The 18,658-nt window shown below is 37.2% G+C and overlaps 1 protein-coding gene across 1 annotated transcript in view; it reads left to right on the top strand.

Moving 5' to 3' along the window:
* The first annotated feature begins 6,821 nt into the window (after window positions 1-6,821).
* LOC121740424 overlaps window positions 6,822-18,658 on the top strand; it is a 92,012-nt gene continuing 80,175 nt past the window's right edge. The window contains exon 1 of the mRNA XM_042133113.1: window positions 6,822-6,913. The gene's annotated coding sequence lies outside the window, so the exon portion shown is untranslated. The remainder of the gene's footprint in view (window positions 6,914-18,658) is intronic.

The raw sequence follows: 18,658 nt of genomic DNA, 5'->3' as shown, positions 1-18,658 counted from the left end.
GATACGTGGGAGAGCCATGCTTCGGCACGAATGGGCCGGCTCGACCGGAGAAATACCATGTTCTCACAGAAAACCGGCGTGAAACAGCGCTTGCGCTGTGTTTCGCCGAGTGAGTGAGTTTACCGGAGGCCCAATCCCCTACCCTATTCCCTTCCCTACCCTTCCCTATTCCCTTCCCTTCCCTACCCTCCCCTATTACCCTATTCCCTCTTAAAAGGCCGGCAACGTACCTGCAGCTCTTCTGATGCTGCGAGTGTCATGGGCGACGGAAGTTGCTTTCCATCAGGTGACCCGTTTGCTCGTTTGCACTCCTTATTTCATAAAAAAAACCTAGTACGTCATTTAGTCGGATTATGTCAATTCAATGTTGTATGTAATGTGATCTGTCGGTCGTTTGATAAAGCGATCAAATTACGTAGGTCCGTCAACTGCCTATGAATCTATGGTACTATCATGAGTCATGACTCACGTTAACAGGGCTTGGTCTTGTTAAGAGGCACCAAATTCCGTAGAAACGCGTCCTATTTGTGAGTCATTTGGAAAATGGTTTTCTTATTCATGGGATCGCGACCCTGCCGGAACAGACTGTTTACACACGTTAGGCCGACTTCACACCAAATATGCGGGAAATGTGGGCTTGTTTGTGTATCAAAATATATTGTAGAAGACTAAGCTGACTGGAAACACGTTACTTAGATATTATGTAGAAGAAAGTATAATCGGCCAAGTGCGAGTCGGACTCGCGCACGTAGGGTTCCGTACCATTATAGAGCTAAATTAGGTCAAAAATTGTGTTTTTTGTATGGGAGCCCCGCTATTTTTTTATTTTATTTTCAATATTATTATTAAATATTAAGGTACACATATAATTAAGGACTTTGAAAAAGGAAAAAATCAAGTACCTACCTGTTGCCATTATTGATATAGAGCAAAAAAGGCCAAAAAAATCACGTTTGTTGTATGTAATGTACTCTTGAATATTAATTTTATTTTTTGTATTTTTTGTTATAGCGGCAATAGATATACACAATCTGTGAAAATTTCAGAACTCTAGCTATAGCGGTTCTTGAGTTACAGCCTGGAGACAGACGAACAGACGGACAGACATCGAAGTCTCAGTAATAAGGTCCCGTTTTTACCCTTTGGGCACGGAACCCTAAAAATCATCTGGCACCTTTAGTCTAAGAGCCCCCGCAGACTGCAGACTTTTAGTCGGCCGATAGTTTGATCGAAAGCTTAATCAGTACGAAGATGTACTGATTAAAGCTTTCGATTTGTATCGGCCGTTAATGTACTGAAACCCCAATATTTTGGTCAAACTATCGTCCGACCAAAAGTCTGTAGTGTAACATACAGCCACGTACAAAGTTCCTATTCAAACAAAGCAAAGTTGCAGCGACCTGTGACTTGTGAGAGTAAATTATTTTATCCCATTTTCGGATCTTTTCTATAATTTTAAGTGTATAATAGTGACTAACCTTAGTGCATTGCTTGTCACTTGTTTACTCTTACTTGAGAGACGTAGTGAGATCGCTCTCTACGCGAAGTACAACGAAATAAAAACATTACATAACATTATGGTTTCCCAGGGATAAGTCAGGACTCAGGATAGACTTATCTTTACAGTCATATTCGGAAAAAAATGTAGCTCTTATGCCCGGGCCGCACCTGCGTAGTGCTCCGTGCTTAAAACGATACCATTGGATGATCTGCGTGTATCGTCCAATGGTATCGTCTTATAAGTTATACGTACGATAGACGCATGTGCGGCAGCGGCATTACAGATAAGCGATTATTTATAATTACACTAGTGATCCGCCCCAGCTCCGCCCGTGGTACATACATAGCCTATAGCACTCAGGGACACCTTAGCTATACATCGGTGAAAGAATTTTTGAAATCGGTCCAGTAGTTCCTGAGGTTATCGCGTTTAAACAAACACTCCAGCTTTATAATATTAAGTTTTAGTATAGACAAGATTGTACAGTGCACGGTCTGTTGTTACTCAGCCTCTGTAAGGCGCCTAACTATTTGAGTGGTTCACATGTAGTACGTTTATTGATATTTTGCTCGGGGCGCGCTGATTGTGTTCCGTTACCTTTTGTTTCACCTGTGCTTGTGCAGTGTGCACAGAATGCAGACTGTTCGCTATTCCTTACATGGTCATGTTTCTGCTTCAAAAAAGCTAGTAGTAATCCACAATTTGCGTGAGATCTTTTGAGGATTTTGCGACCAGCAATCTCACTGAGCCCTCGGTGGTTATGTGAAAATAAAACAAAATATTCATACAATACTCATCAGTCATCAATATTATAAATATTGTCTGTCGGTCGGTTATCTATTCACGCCCAAGCCTCAAACCGATGAACCGATTTTGCTGAAAGATTCTTAAAGTCCCGGGAAAGGACATAGGACACTTTTTATCCCGGAAAAATGTACGGTTTCCGTGAGATAAGCGAATTTTGGCGTGACGAAGTTGCGGGCGTCATCCAGCTTTTGAATTTTGAACCAAATACTTTCAGAACGTCCTAGGTGTTGCTACCGGTTAAAAAAGAAAAGCCGGGAAGGGTTTAGATCTTTTTTGGAAACAACTCTCTATGTGGCTCCGGGCTCGTGCAGAAGACGATTTCCTTTTGATTAGTCTAAATTTATCGCCTTTAAGGACATTTTGCAAGGGACTTTTTTTTCGAAAATATTATGTTTTTTTTCAGTCTCTATAGTCTGGTCATCAGATAGACCAAACTTCGGACAATTATTGCCAATGATTTTGTCTCTTAAAGTCGCACACGAGGATATTGGCAATATCTTCGGGTGCGACTGAAAGAGACACAACCAGTATTTTTGTGCACATGACGTGTAAGAGACAACTATAGTATAGGTCAATAACCGAAATTTTCTCCATCTGGTGACAAGGAACATCCGTATGCAGCTGCGTATTTATACTTATCTTGCCCATGGCCTTTGTATTACCACAATAGACACAATGAACCAGTAGGCCGACTTCAAATAAAAGCGAGTCACGACGCACGCCCGCCGGCCGATAATAATATGTCATACTACGTCAAACGTATTTTTGAGAACATAAAGGGTGAATTATTCAGCGGGGCTAAAATGGTCACATTTAGCAATTCCTCTCAATCAATTCACCAAATGTGGACAGGCAAAATGCGTGTAATAGCTAGATTGCCTGCGGGATAGTAAAAGTTCTCAAAAGAAGAAAACACTCCGAACCCGTATCATGCCCGACTCACCCGTTCCATAGTCAGCAGGGGTGCTCCTCAGGCAATTGCAGTAGCAGCAAGCCCGTTGGAACTTGTAGGGGCAGGATACTTGTCTTCTCAAGCACGTGGTCCGCTCCGGAGCGTAGCTGAAGTACTCTTGAATTTTGATGCACTTTGGTCGGCCGACCACACAAAAAGTTCACAGCGAAATTGGATCGCCGCTGTGGATTCCACCTCACTTAGCCTCTAACCTCGAGCAAGTCCATTTGTACTTAACGTAATTTTAATGTTTGATTTTAATTTGTAATTTTTGATTTTTCAATAAAGTAATTTTGAAAATTGTTTTTTTTTGGGACTCTCGGGCGCGTTAACTATAATTAGTCAATACTACATTAAAAAATAATCACAATAAAAAATATTTTGTTTGAGTTTTAATATAAACTAGCTTTTGCCCGCGGCTTCGCTCGAGTGGAATTCGAAAATCGTGTACAATACGAATATTCTTGCAAATCTCCTTTAGAAACATGATGTTTTTCCAAGACCAAAAGTAGCCTATGTTACTCTCTATCGCAGATCTCAGGCGCAGATGCTAAGTTTGAATAAGGCATATATATCTGCAAAAACCGTATTCAAATCGGATCAGTAGTTTTCGTGTTAAAGAAAAAAGTTTGATACAAAATTTGCCCCCTCTTTGGTCCCCTTTGAGGGTTGGGGGGGAAAAATTTTATACACCAAATATGAAGTTGGAAGAAGACAAATAAAAATAAAAATAAAATAAAATAAAATCGAATGAGTAGTTTTCGTGTGATGCTGGAACAAACATACAGACAGACAGACAGACAGACAAAAAACTAACCACAGTTTTGGCTTCTATAGCGATGTAGTAACAGCCCCCGCTTATTATTTTTTGGATATCTTTAATGTACAGAATTGTCATTTCTACAGTTTTATTATATGTATAGATATAGATGTAACCGGGTGGAACAAAAGAAAGTGAGAATATTAAGTGTGTATAATAATAATATTATGTTCCTTATACTAGAGTTCATTGTAAAAGTAGCAGCGCCTAAATTTTTTTTTTACTTCTGTGTTGCTATGAAAAAATGTTCCAATATCAAGAATCTGCCCATATGAAAACAAAGGAAACTCTTTAAGCGCTGCTTCGCAGTGAATTTATAAGTTTATATTATAAATTATAATATAAAAACTCATAATTGTTATATTTAATATTATACAGGTCGTAACCATGTTTTGTTACAACCTGTATAATATTCAATTAATTTTGTGGCTTAAGTACGTCATAACTCATAATTCAATGAATACTCAACCATCAGTAACGTTACTTGTAATGGTTAACAATAAATTAATTTTCAATAAATAAATTAATATGAGCACTAAACAAAGCCCATAAAAGACAATAATTGTATAAATCTCTGCATAATCGATATTATTTTATTACATCGACTAGCTTTTGCCCGCGGCTTCGCTCGCGTGGAATTCGAAAATCGTGTACAATACGAATATTCTTGCAAATCTCCTTTAGAAACATGATGTTTTTCCAAGACCAAAAGTAGCCTATGTTACTCTCTATCGCAGATCTCAGGCGCAGATGCTAAGTTTGAATAAGGCATATATATCTGCAAAAACCGTATTCAAATCGGATCAGTAGTTTTCGTGTTAAAGAAAAAATTTTGGTACAAAATCTTACCCCCTCTTTTGACCCCTTGGAGAGGTGGGGGGAAAAATTTTTGTACACCAGATGTTAAGTTGGGGGAAGACAAATATATCTGCGAAAACCGCATTCAAATCGGATCAGTAGTTTTCGTGTGATGCTGGAACAAACATACATACAGACAGACAGACAGACAGACAGACAAAAAACTAACCACAGTTTTGGCTTCTATAGCGATGTAGTAACAGCCCCCGCTTATTATTTTTTGGATATCTTTAATGTACAGAATTGTCATTTCTACAGATTTATTATATGTATAGATATCGATACTCGACTCGATAGTGCATCACTATGCTAGGTATCGCTAGTACCTCACAAATGTTATTGCTCGTACATCAAAGACGCCGGCAATTGACGTTTCATTCAGAAGTCGCGGGTGAAAATTTCCCGTTTCACATTTGGCACGCGCATACGCTGGAGAGAGATGAAAACACATTTTCCTCGCCCCGCCGTAAGTGCGAGAGGGAGGGATATCTTTTTTGACGTGATCTTCGTAGAGATGAGACCGTAATTAATTTGATCGGCGTACTTCGCTCATATCGGTGCTAGTGGGGTCATTAGTCGATAGATTGTATCGATTTATAGTTTTATTAGGGTTGTAACTTCTATCTTAGTGAAAAACCATCTTAAATGAGGTAAAATGTATTATAATAAATTCAATTTCTTGAAAAACTTTTCCTAAAACAACGCGACCCGGTTTCACGGTTCAAAAACTTTCTTTGCTACAATTTAAAAAGTACTTTATTTATGTGATTTAAAAATTACTTTGTTGTAAAATTACATTGTAGTTCAGCAACGTATACGTTAATTTTACGCATGAGAACTCACACGTCTTATTCAACAGAACGTACATGACATTGTAAAGAGTACAAAACTATGTCAATTATACTTTTATACTCTTTATGATAATATTCTTATGACGTGGTAACTGGTATAATCGTATGGGAACTAAGCGACGAGCAGGTACAATATATGCGACGTATAAATATCCCTTTAATTTTTAATACTATCTAGTATCTATTCATTAGCTTTTTTGTGTGATATAGGTATAAAACGAATGTCTAATTTTTAACCAAAAATATTACTACATCCATCTACAATGAATCCTGCACTATGCAGGTTATTAAAAAATCCATACTAATATTATAAATGCGTGAGTGTTACCTCTTCACGCCCAAACCGCTTAACCGATTTAGCTGAAATTTGGCATGGAGATACGTAGAGTCCCGGGAAAGGACATAGGATACTTTTTATTCCAAAAAAATGTACGGTTCCCGCGCGATAACGAAATTTGGCGCAACAGAGTTGCGGGCGTTATCTATTACACCATAATTATCTCAGATTAGACTTAATGAAAATTGGTTTAATTATTATATTATGGAAACATAGAAGTCATAGATTTGTGATTTCAGACATCCAAACGTCATAAACAGAAATAATAAAGCCTGTATCTATACTCATTAAAATATTTACACAGCTTTCAAGTCAGCTTCTCTTTTTTAATATTTGAAAATATCATAGGACGGACACAGATAGTAGCCTAAGAATAGCTGTTATCATGGCGTGAATATTTTTAATACGAAAATTAAAAAAAAATACATCAAGAAAATATATCGATGAACTTCAGTAATTTATCGATATCGACACACACCTGTCACTAGTGTGGGGGCCGGGCGGCAGGTATGCAGCACACCAGCGCCAGTCTCTTGCGGTTTTGTCGATATTTTTACATTTAGATGAAAAAATAACTATCGATGAAGTTCAGCAACTTATCGATATCGACACACACCTGTCACTAGTGCGGGGGCCGGGCGGCAGGTGCGTTCCAGACGCGGCGGCGCGCCAGTCTCTCGCGGCCACCGCTCCGGACACACGTCGCGCGGACGCCCGCTACTATCGACACGTGCGCAACCCTATCCCGTGTTCCATTTTCGTGTTGTGAACTTGTGTTAGTAAATCGGTAAGTAGTGATGTGCGTGTGTGCTGCTAGTTCTAATCCAATGTTTACATTGTGAGAACAAGATCGGGGTGATTAGATGTGAGATAAAAAGGAACAAAAGAGCCGCTTTCGTAGAAAAGACATCAACGCGCGCGCTGTTATTAAAATTTTTTATTTCGTAGCATGGTTTTGTTAATTGATTTTCGTGAAAGTGTACGAGCGGGTCGGATTTTGCTCGAATGTATATTTTTAAACGGAGAAATCAATGTATTTGCTCTTATATTTTCGATTCATTCTGTAACATCTATTCTAAAGTTTTTAATTCTACGTTATATTCATGTTTTAACAATTGCATAGCTCTGTTAGAGTTTTCTGTCATGTATAAATTAAAAAAAAAAACTTGTATAGCTTATACATAATATTAATATAACACTTTACAGAAATATGCTCAAGAATCGAGAAAGCTATAAATAATATAATTAACATAATATTGATTATAGGCACTTTATTACACGGATAAGCAAGTATTACTATCATAAAAACACGTTATTATTCATATTTTATATAAATTATGTGAATTTCCTTTACAAATATTAGATACAGTAATAAAATATGATGTATAGTCTATCAAGTCTCCCATCCTTAATTTGTTATAATACTTTCCTTTCAAGGATTATCCAGCTATCTGGTAGGTACTTTAAAAGTTGCTGCTACTTAAAAAATAGAGATTAGAAAAATATAGGATTAATATTAAAGAAAAGTTTAATTAGCAAAGACCAAAGTCTTTAAACCAGGCAAATTGGATAACGGCCTAAAAATAGGGCAATATTATTAAAGTTTTTGCGTCTAAATTTGACGCTACAATCTGCATTTTCCCGAAACCATTTTCAATAAATAACATATTATAATATAAACATACTTTGTGTACTCGAAAGTATCTCAGTCTCAATAATATATAAAACCAAATAATTCCCAAATTCTGAATTCAGTTCAGTAGCTTGAATGTGAAGAACAGACCAACATAGCCCAACCAACGCATTTGGACTGGTCGATTCCCTTTATAACCGACTTCCACAAAGGCGGAGGTTATTATGTTCGTCTGTTCTTTTTCTTATCTTGACTCGAAGGAACATCTTCTCTATATCCATCTAAAAACGGCTTCCTTTTGAAATCAGTCATATCTTCGGTAGCGATGTCAGTTGGCCCGCTTGCTGTAGACTTATAATCATCAGGTGATCATCTGGCAGCTCGTTTCCCCGGGCACGGAACTCGGAAACACGCGTTACACACACAAGTAGGTTAACAGTGAATGATTATTATAATTACGCTTCACGCTTGGCTGTGGCGCGCTTCTCTCCAAGATATCATGTTAATATGATAACTGATAACACGAGTACAGTTCTTAATCAGATAGGATTATTGAAAAGGCACGAACTTAAAGATAGCGCGGTTAAAGTTCTTCCTTTACGGCACACATGCTTTTACAAAAGAACTGATGCAAACGTTATGTCGAAGTCTTCCGTTATGAAGAAGATGCCCGTGGGAGAGCCATGCTTTGGCACGAATGGGCCGGCTCAACCGGAGAAATTCCACGTTCTCACAGAAAACCGGCGTGAAACAGCGCTTTCGCTGTGTTTCGCCGAGTGAGTGAGTTTACCGGAGGCCCAATCCCCTACCCTATTTCCTTCCTTACCCTCCCCTATTACCTTCCCTTCCCATCCCTACCCTCCCCTATTATCCTGTTCCCTCTTAAAAGGCCGGCAACGCACCTACAGCTCTTCTGATGCTGCGAGTGTCCATGGGCGACGGTAGTTGCTTTCCATCAGGTGACCCGTTTGCTCGTTTGCCCCCTTATTTCATAAAACAAAAGATAGGATTATTGAAAAGGCACGAATTTAAAGTTAGTACGGTTAAAATGGAAATGGAATGGTCTATGTAAAGTTGGATGTGAGTAGCAGGAGATCGGTCATCTTGGCGTTCATTGCGAGAGGCCTATATCCAGCAGTGGACGACTATAGGCTGATATGATGATAATGATGATGATGATGATGGTTGAAATACTTCTTTTACGCCACATATGCTTTTACAAAAGAACTGATGCAAACGTTTTGTCGAAGCATAAACTTAATGTTAGTGGAATTTAGGTGTAAAAATTGGTTGGCAAAATTGTAGATACATAGATGACTGCCAACTTTTCTGCTGTTACCAATCGACGTTGATCATGGGTGAATAGACAAAAATTGCATATATTTTGTCTTTTCATTATCGCTTGTATATCAATCATGGGCTAATATAGTTGGTGAAAATAAATATGGGCTTAGTGTTTTCGGTCATTGCGGTTCTGAGGGACTGCCATGATATGCAAATACTATTAAAGCGAATTCTCAGTTACTCCACTAGTAATTCAAATAGTAGAGATTAAAAAAAAGGACTGTATCGTCGAATTGAGAAACCTCCTTCTTTTTTGGAAGTCGGTTAAAAATAAGAAAATCTGCACCTGAAATTTAGTAACTTAATGCAAAGTTTCTCGTTTGCATAGTCCGTGTAATACCAAGCGACAGAAGATATTTCTGACAATAAAATGTATGTTGAAAATTATAGAAACAAGAATCGAGGTACTAAGTACTAACACAAACCGTCTAAATATCAAAGCTTGTATAATAAAAAGAAGACGTATAATTATTTTCACACAAAAATCTGTAAAAATAGTGAATTGTAATGATCTTTCTCTATGTAGAGTTATTTTTAGACTTTTTTACGTGTCTATAATTTGCGGTTATTTTTAGACCAACTCTCTTTTATTTTGTGTTATTTAAAGTGTGTTAGTATCATAATATATAACGACTCGAACGACTAAACCGTAGCTACTATGGTAGTTTCAATTTCATAATTGCGGAGGCCTCAAGCGTTGTTTTTGTGAGGTTCAAATTGGTCCAAGTGTGGCGGTGCGTAGTCTGAAATAATAATAACTAGAGATCGCCCAATGGTCGAAATTCGACCTTAGTTTCAACGACAATAATTTAGGACTACTACCTACCTATATTTGGTAAAAAAAATACTTGACTTTAGTCATATTTTTTTCAACTCTTGTCTCTGGGACTCAGCTGATCTGAGACTGGCCGTGTAAGAATTGTCTAATAGTACCTATCTATGATTCAATAAGAAAAAACTTTAATCCATTTCAATTTGTCACCTTGTTGTCCAACAGACATCAACCATAAATAAAAGAGTATAATTCGTATGTATAGGTTTGTCAATTAAAAATCTGTCATTTTCCCTAGTGTGTGTGTTGTAGTGTGCGTAATGTTTTATTTGTTATAAAAATGTATGATAAAAGCATAATTTCCAAATAATATTAGCTCGATGCACTCCTTCACCATGTAAACTATAACTGTGCAAAATTTCATGCACCTACGTTTCCTCATTTTTCGTCAAAAGGGATACAAAGTTTTTGGCTCACGTATTAATATATAGATATATTATAATCAGGTGCTATTGGCGTATAATTAGGGCTCCGTACCCCAAGGGTACAAAAGGGACTAATAATTACTGAGACTTCGCTGTATGTCCGTCTCTCTGTCTGTTTCAGTCTCCAGGCTGTATCTGTGTTTGATAGTCAGAATCTTCATAGAATTTGAAAGAAGTTTTTTTAGGCATTGCCTTGTTTAGAAGTCAGAATCTTTAGTTACAGGATTTTGAAAGAAGTTTGGATATCAAAAACATTTTATTGTAATAAAAATTCATCTACCTAGTTTAAAAAATCCAAAGAAAGTATATTAAACGTTTGTATCACTTTTATATTATGATGAATAGTTTTGCGGAATAACACATACTCTCACTGACATTGTAAAGATGGTCGACGGAGGAATTTCATAGAGTCATTAATTATTTATTAACGGCTCCGCTCTCTCGCACAGAGCGTGGTATATCTCAGAGGTGGTTACTGATTGTGGTTCCTTTGGTTAAGAACCATAACTGCTGTAGTGATTTTTACAAAGGTTGTTTAGAAAATTTCCAACCAGATTTTGAAGATTTTATGATCCAGATTTTTCTGTGACCAGCAGATTGGTTAAATCTGTATTTCAAAGGCCTGATAGACGTACGAACTTAAAACACGCGGGTTTTAAGTTCGCAAACACAACACACGAGAATCGCTCACACTGGATTACTCATGTCCCCAGGCTCGCAGCTCGCGGCCCACGGCTCGCGGATCTTTGCTGACACACAGGTGATTAAGATTGTCGAGCCATAAGTCCGCGTACTTACTCGCACGTTTGTCACCCCTTTCCTTGTTACATTAATTAGCAAGACCGAAAATTTCCGTATTAACTGCACTCAGGACTACGTTAAAAATATTTAAGGTAAGGTAGGTATCATCTTGTAAAGTCAAGAGCGACGCCATGCAACGCATTGTAGTTTGAAATTCGAACATTGTAGTGAAACAAGTATTTTCTAGTAAATAAAGTCCAATTTCGAATAGCTATCTTTTTACTTAAAAGTTTCAAGTCGAAAGTCGAAATTGGACTTTATTTACTAGAAAATACTTGTTGTTGAAAATAATTGAAGCCGCATCATATCGCATCTCCTTTTGTACAGTCGCCAATAGCGAAAAGTTATCAGTAGCAGAGTTTTTTATAATAAAGTTCTATACGAGTATATTGGCACGGAAATGTCAGGCGGCTTTTTGAAAGCTGTTTTACGGGATACTCCTTATGATTGACTTTTGCTCTGCGTTAACCAAACAAAATTAAACAATTGAAGACATAATATAAGTGCATGAAGTGGGTAAGTAACAATTTGAAAATCGAAGTTTTTTTTTTGCATAAATAGAGGCTAAGACCAGGAAAATTATAAATGTAATAAAAAAATATTTCATGTATAGATATATCAGGCAGATGATGAAGTAGGTATGTTTATATGTTACAAGGTTTATTCAAATTAGAATAGGCTACTTGACTTATATTAAATTTCATTGAACAAATGCATATTTCTAGTAGAACTTGGCCTAGGAAACCGTATTTCACCCTTATCATCAAATAAATTTATTTATTCATATTTGTACTGACGAAAACGCTTTTGCGGTACTTCCGATTTGGATGTCACGTCATCAGACTCCTAATTTAATATCTTTTATTTATCGCGCTTGTTATATGTAAGTTTATTTGTACATAAATAATAATAATAAGCCTAGAAAGATTCCTAAAATATATTTTCTTGAATAATTCAAATAAAACATCAGTTTTATGTATTATCTCCATTTATTGTAGACGGGAAATGAAATGGCCAAAAATTTTCTCCAAAATTTTTCAACATTACAAATGATTTCTAATTTCTTATTTAATTATTTTATAATTTTTGGGCACTTTCAGACATTTAGCACATAAAAAATGTTCAATAAAAAGAGTTTAAAATACAAAACGTATGACGTCACACTGTGGCGGACAGTGTTTTCGGCGCCATTTATAAGGCATATTTTTCAATTAACATTTTTATGGGTTTCTAATGTGTAAAATATTAAAATATTAGTTTTTTTAGTGAAAATGAATGATTAAGAAGCGATTAGCACGAAGAAAAAAATTAGGTCAAGTAGCCTATTAGGTAAAAAATTAGATACTGCCCTCATGTTGCAAAATGTTACCATTTCATCCACTTACGTCTTCAATTCTCTCTGCAAAGTGTAAAAAATTTAAGTGATTACAAATGAATTAAAAGAGGAACACTAAGAATTATAAATATGCAAATTTTATTACGAGTATTCGTGGAATGTTATTCCGTTACGTTGTCTATATTCAGTTTTGGTGTATTTTTGTTACTTTTATACGCGGTTGAAAAACCGTAAGAGCCTGAGAATTCAGAGTTGGAGTTCGACTCTATTCCGTATTATCTACCAGTGCGTTAACTGACATAGTATCTTCATTTTGATTCATATTATAATGTTATAGGCTGCTTTAAATAATACTCCCCACACCGGTTTCGGTGACGGTGGCCGGTTTCATTGAAACCAGACCAGGTACGCAGGAGTACTTTTATAGTGCCCAAGTGTGTGCGCAGTACACAAGAGCACTCTCTATTCCTTTACTCTCATAACCCAGTGGGACGGAAGACCGACACGACTGGCGAGAGATCAGGCGCAGGACCGACTTTTTACATGCCCATCCGACGCATGAATCATCTTACTTGTCAGACAATCAGGTGATCAGCCTGCATTGTCCTAACCAAACTTGGAAATAACATGTTTCCAACGCGGGATTCAAACCCACGACCTCCGGAGTCGAGAGCGACGCTCTAACCACTAGACCACGGAGGCGTCACATAGGCTGCTTTACTGCTGAGAAGGCGGAAAACCTAAATTGTAAGCCTCAAACGTCTGTAAAAAATCTTTACCTAGACTTACCCTAGGCTTACCTTATATATAAGGAAATTTGGCTGGAAGGTTTAAGTGCACCCTGCATACTATAATGCCGAAGTGTGTGCGTCTCAGTCAACACCACTCTCTCTTTTCTCTCCTGAGGTTTCGTATGCCTCTGTCATAACAGCTTGCAGAATTTCATATTTTCTGTGTCACCATGAATCGTTGTTTGCTCTGATATATCATTATATTATATACTAGATATATTAAGTCAGTAACGGACTTCTAAATTAGTTAACTGTAAAATTTTAAGTTGTGATTTGTCAGAATTTAAGTTACTTTTGTCATCTTAATATGTTTTTTATTTCTTTATTGAATAAACTATAAATAAATCATATTGATTTATAAGGATATTGAAGTTTTTCAATATGAACGTTATTGAAGATTTATTCAGTTTTATCACTATGAATTTAAATTTCTGTCTATGTATTTCATACTAATATTATAAATGCGAAAATGTGTCTGTCTAATACGTTACCTCTTCACGCCCAAACTGTTGAACCGATTTTGCTGATTTTTGTTATGAGGATACTTTGGGTTCCGGGAAAGGACATAGGATACTTTTTATCTCGGAAAAATGTACAGCTCCTATGCGATAAACGAATTTTTTTTTTTTTATGAAATAAGGGGGCAAACGAGCAAACGGGTCACCTGATGAAAAGCAACTTCCGTCGCCCATGGACACTCGCAGCATCAGAAGAGCTGCAAGTGCGTTGCCGGCCTTTTAAGAGGGAATAGGGTAATAGGGGAGGGTAGAAGGGAAGGGAATAGTTGAGGGTAGCGAAGGAAATAGGGTAGGGGTTAGGGGATTGGGCCTCCGGTAAACTCACTCACTCGGCGAAACACAGCGCAAGCGCTGTTTCACGCCGGTTTTCTGTGAGAACGTGGTATTAAAATTTTTGCACAGCGGAGTTACAGGCGTCATCTAGTTACTAGTATAACGTCATATTCTATCAAAATCTGTAAGATCGTCTATTAAAGACGAGTCTTCGGTTGGTGAGCGGACCGGTAAAGTTGAAATTAAAAATGTAACGGCGGCGCGCTCTTCTCAACAATTGTTCCGATTTTCCTCGGAAATTAATACAATAATGCCCTCATTACGCGCGTGTAACACTTAGCACACGAAAACGTTCTATTGGCTAGTTACGGTACGCCGTACGCGTTGCGAGACTTGTACCGTCTTACTTATAAAGATACTAGATAACCCCCGCAACGGAGTTGCATCAAAATTAGTACCGTAAAAATTTTCGGGATAAAAGACGTATCCTCTGTCCTTTCCCGGGACACCTGCATACCGAATTTCAAAACCGTGGTTTAAGCGTGAACAGAGAGATACACAGACTACACAGCATTTATAATATCAGTACGGACTTCATATTGACGCAAAGTATAACTATACAAAAAAGACGGCGAACCTTGAATAGTTAAACGCTACTTAAATTTAAGTAGCGTTTAACTATTAGTGAGGGCTTGGATGTAGCTCTACCATGAGTTTAATGCTATAATATTATTAATCGATCCTCGATACTGACTACCATAAAATTTTAGTATGGCAAATTTTAGAGCGCCTCTAGCTGATACTTGCAGAACTAAAATCGCCATACTAAATATTTACGTAGTCGGTATCGAGTATCGACAAATACTATAGCTTTAAACTCATGGTAGAGCTACTAGTCTCTCAGTTGTGTATAAACTTCGCTGTCAGGAATACCAGAATCTTTGGAATGACCTAAAAGGATGTTTTTGCATGACATTGTCATTAAGCATAACAATGTTTTCACCCCTCGATCAAAATGAAGTCAACGTCAGTCCGCCACATGAAACATTCTTGGATGACATTGGCCTTCTCATTGGCAGAATCTGCATGAGCATGATAACTATCTCCCAAGTGACATTTTACAATATGGCGGCGTGAAGCAGCCTTGTAGATTGCTATTAGGTTACAAACTTACGTTACGTATCAATCAATCAAGACTAATTTAATCTACATTGACAATAATCCTATAATAGATCATCTAATTTATCATTCGACAGGTTATGGGCTACTGGACGTATTGTTTGACAGTAATCCTATAATCTTTCTAAGTTAACAATGGGTAGTATAATGACTCTTATACGTATTGTTTTTTTTTATTTCTATATTAGAGACTCAAAGTTTCATTTAACTACATTATTTAATATTAAGTTTTGTGTTTTGTCTGTTGATTTGGATAATAATGGATAATAAACAAATCATTCATCTTTGTAATATTTTTAGCCAGATTACGAATTTTCGCGTAGACAGCGACTACGCTAAAAGTCTTTTGGGATTTTTGTTAAATTGAAATCTTTGTTTAAAAAAAACACATGATAATAAAATTCTAAAATTTAATACATGTGTTTATTAAAACAATAGCCGTACCTATAAAGTGTCCATACATAATGCTCTGAAAATACTTGTGGCGGTACCCACAATTCGCCTAACATTCCTGCATCGCGCTATCGAAGTTTTCTGAGCGCGTAGGTATATATAAAATGTTTTTAAGCTATTGCTTAGCTTTAATCATGGGCTTTGAGCGCGGCGACCGAAACAAGAAATTCTGTAACGAAAAAATCTAACAACCCCACTTTGGTGCGGCGTTGCCAGACTACGGCACGGTGTATGTGTTCGTGCGACTAGATATGCGAATTATAGTTTCATACGTTGATAAGAATGCTATGGAATAGCTTTACCGCGGCAGTCCCCGAGTGCCACACGCACTTTTAACGACCTTTGCGTAGACTATTTATGTTACTACTGTCTCGATGCACTGAAACACATAAAAGGCCACAAACTCCTGAGTTTTTGCGTCAGCGATCGTTATCGATTTTATCTGATCGATGTATCGGAATGTTCGTCAAATCGATTGGAGCTGGTATTTTTTGTATCAGTAGCCGGTATGCCATCATCGCTCTTCAGCTGTTCGTATGATTAACAGTCAACATGGCCTAATGAGATGAATTCGTTACAATTTACAATGATACAATCGAAGAAATCGGTCATAAGTTGACATGTGGCATGCGAAATTGATACTGATATTTCAATAGGTATGATAAATGTTACATTTAGCTTAAATAATTTATTTATTTATTTATTTGAATCAGGCATCTTGGCTCATATTACAGAATAACATAATTACCTTATTCCTTTTTAACAAGGCTTCTTTCTTTTTAATAAATGTATCCGAGTGAAAATTTGGTATTTAATAGTGCCACTTTTTAGGGTTCCGTAACCAAAGGGTAAAAACGGGACCCTATTACTGAGACTTCGATGTCTGTCCGTCTGTCCATCTGTCTGTCTGTCTGCCTGCCCGTCTGTCTGTCTCCAGGCTGTAACTCAAGAACGGTAATAGCTAGAGATTTGAAATTTTCACAGATTGTGTATATCTGTTGCCGCTATATAACAAGAAAATAAAATTAATTTTTAAGGGAGGCTCCCATATAACAAATGTGATTTTTTGGCCTTTTTTGCTCTATATCAATAGTAGCAACAGGTACTTGAATTTTTCACAAAATCCTTTTATATGTGTACTTTAATATTTAATAATAATATTAAAATAAAATAAAAAATAAAGGAAACATTATTATCCTATGTCTCAGTACTCAAAGTATCTCTATTGCAAATTTCACCAAAATCGGATCAGCGATTTGAGCGTGAAGAGGTAACAGACAGACAGACATACTTTCGCATTTATTACGTATGGATAATTCTTCCCCATTATCTACAATGTAGTCTATCCTACACATGTATGTGTGTAGAAGCCACAGTACGTGCATGATACAGTAAGGCGCTGGGAACTGTTTTTGTGCTAACGGTGCTGCGGGCAACTTCTATGGCAAATTATTTACATGTCATACTGTTTTCTCGTTATGCTTGTTAATCAATTATTGTAATTGATTATGATTAGCACTGTATAATTACGATTTGCTTGTCTTAGGGCCTGTTTCACCACTTCCTGATAAGCGACGATTAGGCTATCCAACTTGACAGATAAAGTATAGAGAATCTGTTAAAAAAGTTGTGAATAGCCTATTCGACACTTTATCAGGAAGTGGTGAAATAGGCCCTTAGTAAATTAGCTTGACATAAAAAACTAGACGATCCGGTGAATTTCGTATCACTTCCCTAATAAATAATAAAATCATAGTTTCATGAATATTTCAAGACTAAAATTAGCCAAATCTTTTCAGGCAATTTTTGAGTTTTTTTTTATTTAAGTATAGATGTAGTTTCCCCTTTCAGAGTCAAGCGGGGCTAAAATGGTCACATTTAGCAATTCCTCTCAATCAATTCAGCAAATGAATTGTTAAACTGTCAAACTGACGAATGTCAAATTAGTACAAATTACTAGACATGTATTGGAATCCGAGTGGCCATTTCGCGATTAAAAAAAATATCATAATATTATTATAATACTAGCTGTCCCGGTGAATTTCGTGTCACTTTAAAACCTTCCCTGGACTTCTACGAATATTTTAAGACTAAAATCAGCGCAATCCGTTCAGCCGTTTTCGAGTTTTAGCGCGACTAACACATTTGAAAATCCATTTTTATATATATAGATTATGAATTCAAAACATGATTCTCCAAAGCGACCATTTTAGCCCTGCAGTTATTTTTACGAAAGCACCTCGCTCTAACTTCTCACTGAGATACATTTTCTTAGCTTGAGTTCTTCCCATCTGTGCGTCCATGTGTCTGAATTTTGGATATCGCATAAAAAGCCAGTTTAATGGGTATATTATATGCTGATAGGGAATGTGCATACTTTTATAAAATTAGGGGCCAAACGGTCATACGGTCACTTGACGTAAAACACCTACCGTCGCCTATGGAGTACGGGCACTCGCAACATCAGAAAACTGTTATAGACTTATGTACTTATTTTCACACGAGACAAGCATTTCTTTTTTTTTATGAAATAAGGGGGCAAACGAGCAAACGGGTCACCTGATGGAAAGCAACTTCTGTCGCCCATGGACACTCGCAGCATCAGAGGTGCAGGTGCGTTGCCGGTCTTTTAAGAGGGAATAAGGTAATACTAATAGGGTAAGGTAGGGATGGGAAGGAATAGGGGAGGGTAGGGAAGGGAATAGGGTAGGGGATTGGGCCTCCGGTAAACTCACTCTCTCGGCGAAACACAGCGCAAGCGCAGTTTCGCGCCGGTTTTCTGTGAGAACGTGGTATTTCTCCGGTCGAGCCGGCCCATTCGTGCCGAAGCATGGCTCTCCCACTCAATTATTACTAGTAAGAAATGTGTTTGTATACACAAAAGAAATAAACGAAAATAGACACACTTAAGATTTTATCGAATCGATTCGTGCCTAACAAGACGGAA

Source organism: Aricia agestis, chromosome 3, assembly GCF_905147365.1.
Source record: "Aricia agestis chromosome 3, ilAriAges1.1, whole genome shotgun sequence".
Taxonomy (NCBI): Eukaryota; Metazoa; Arthropoda; class Insecta; order Lepidoptera; family Lycaenidae; genus Aricia; species Aricia agestis.
This window is presented reverse-complemented; position numbering and strand designations above follow the sequence as displayed.